The sequence below is a fragment of the Poecilia latipinna genome, unplaced genomic scaffold (genome assembly GCF_001443285.1).
Source record: "Poecilia latipinna isolate Pla-1442-1.1 unplaced genomic scaffold, P_latipinna-1.0 Scaffold4992, whole genome shotgun sequence".
NCBI lineage: Eukaryota > Metazoa > Chordata > Actinopteri > Cyprinodontiformes > Poeciliidae > Poecilia > Poecilia latipinna.
The window spans coordinates 7,383-9,648 of NW_015117608.1; the positions used below are offsets into that span (position 1 = coordinate 7,383).

The following is a 2,266-nucleotide window of genomic DNA, read 5'->3' on the forward strand; positions in this document are numbered from 1 at the left end:
TCCGGCCCCCCACCAGAGAAGGGAAGTTATGTGGCCCTCACAGGAAAAAGTTTGGGGACCCCTGATCTAGACATTTCAAACTTAACTAGATTATTCTGCACTAACAGCAGAATAAATAAAACATTTGTGAAACCCAATTAATTTGTGAAATTTGTAAAATGTTAATGATAAATTTCAGAATGTTTTTTGCATCTGGAACGCATCAGATCTGATTTATCAAATTGGCTTTATTTGTTATTTTAACTTTCCATTTTCTTTATGTTTTCTATCTTTATTATAGCTGGAGTTGGACAGGAGTTCTGGTTGATGGCTTCCTGGAGGGAGAGATCAGCTGAACTAACCGTTGCTTTTTTCCAAATGATATGTTTGCTGTATTTTTTATTTTTACCTTAATGCTTACCTGGCCAGGTGAGGTGGAAATGTACATCCTCTTGGTTACTGGCAAATGTCAGAACCACACAGATGAGCGGGTTACATCAGATCAACCTGAATCTTTATTTCTCATTAAAATGACTTATAATTTTAGGACATTGTTATAAAATTGCACCTTTATTCTGCAGTAACAATGGCTGCATTGTTGTAATTAAAAATTCTTGTATCCTGGCCGTAATGCTCCCTTATACAACCCACAGAAGAGATGATTGAAATAAAGGCACTTTATGAAAGTATTTTCTGTGATTTTATTATAGAAATTGAGGGCAGGAGGAATCTATTAAAATCAAATCTGGTATGAAGAAAAATCTTATAAGTCATATCATCCAGCCTTATTCAGTCAATTAAATTATATGACTACATATTACTTAATATTCACATTTCTTCGCTGGTATTACTTAAAAGTGTTGCATTTTAATATCTCACTTGAATCTACATGCAAATACTTGATATAATGTAAACACTGAGAAAAAAGGTTTGTGAAATGTAGAGTATTACAAATGAGATTCAACTTTATAGTAGATACAAACAGGATAGCAAATTGAACAGTGAATATACTTCCTAGCAGTTACTCAGACATCAGACTTTGTCTTTACTGGTAAACTCGTCACTCTGGAGGAGAGGAAGCCCGGCTCAGCCCCTCCAGGATGACCATCAGGGTAGCCAACAAAGTCTGCAGGTAGATTTTTGCATATCTGGTCCTAATTTAACCAAGTACTGTAAATAAAAAGCTGGTCCACGTCAGAGGCGTCAGCAGGTCCAGGTGCTTGGATCCAATGGAAAGGTAATCAGCACAGCGATCATGGCTCAGAAACACATCATTAGGTGTTACCATGCAAACCTGAAAAATTAAACACAAAAAAACTAATAAGTGTTCATATTTAGCGACACAACGTAATCAAAACTAATAAACCCTCAGCTCTTCTTGAAAGTTTTGCTTGAAAATAAAACTGACAATATCTCAGGAAATTAAATGTTTCAATGAAACAGTTCTGGTATCACAAAGAAACTACAAAAAATGTTTCAAAGGTGTAACAACACTGAAGTTACGGAGTAAGAGTGAACTGAAATATTTAATACTTAGAAAATGCATGTTAAATCTGAATATTCTTTTGAAAGTATGTAACTGAAATTAATTTAAACTACTAGCAGACGCAGCACCGGGTTTGGTCATTACTAACAGTAATACAAAACGAGATGCATAGAAGAGGCATTAGTTTATAAAAGTCCAGGCAAACCTAAATTTACCATTTTAACAATAAAAAGCAGCGGGAGGATGTAACTTAATAGCTTAATTTTCAAAGCATAATCTTCGAGAAAAACAGCGAAAAAAGAGAAACAAAGTCTGTGTAACGGAAGAACAGATTAAAGCAGCAAATAGACCCTTTTCACACGACGTCAGACAACACCCGTTTTGACTCGATCCAGTGTATCTTTAGTTCCGGTGTGTGGAGTTAACGGTGTTTCTGGACTCTAAAGCAGCTGCCACAAATACGATTTAAAGATATATCACTATTTGCAGACAATTTTTCTTCATCAACATAATCTAAACTGGACAAATTCCTCGCTGATTGATACCAGTTTGACTACGACGGTACGTGTTTTGGTTTTTTCTAGCTGTTAGTTGATATGCTAGGATAGCAATAGTAATTTGTTAGCTGGCTAACATTACATAGCCTTTCTGTTTTGGAAAAAGAACGTATTTAGGCTCTAATCTTAATCATATTTTTATAGTATAGACTGGGGTTGCCACCCGTCATGGAAAATGCGTGATCGTATTAAACCCTCCTCATTTACGCTAGTTTGACCACCTGCTAAGTAGCGACATTACCTG

At 35.7% G+C, this 2,266-nt stretch overlaps 2 long non-coding RNA genes across 2 annotated transcripts in view; one reads left to right on the plus strand and one right to left on the minus strand.

Annotated features, from left to right (window-relative positions):
- Positions 1-667: 667 nt before the first annotated feature.
- Positions 668-2,266, minus strand: part of LOC106943210 (uncharacterized) — a 6,809-nt gene continuing 5,210 nt past the window's right edge. Inside the window, exon 2 of the long non-coding RNA XR_001423852.1 lies at positions 668-741. This is a non-coding gene — a long non-coding RNA (uncharacterized LOC106943210). The remainder of the gene's footprint in view (positions 742-2,266) is intronic.
- The window catches only part of LOC106943209 (uncharacterized), a 7,370-nt gene continuing 5,828 nt past the window's right edge, over positions 725-2,266 (plus strand). The window contains exon 1 of the long non-coding RNA XR_001423851.1: positions 725-1,111. This is a non-coding gene — a long non-coding RNA (uncharacterized LOC106943209). The remainder of the gene's footprint in view (positions 1,112-2,266) is intronic.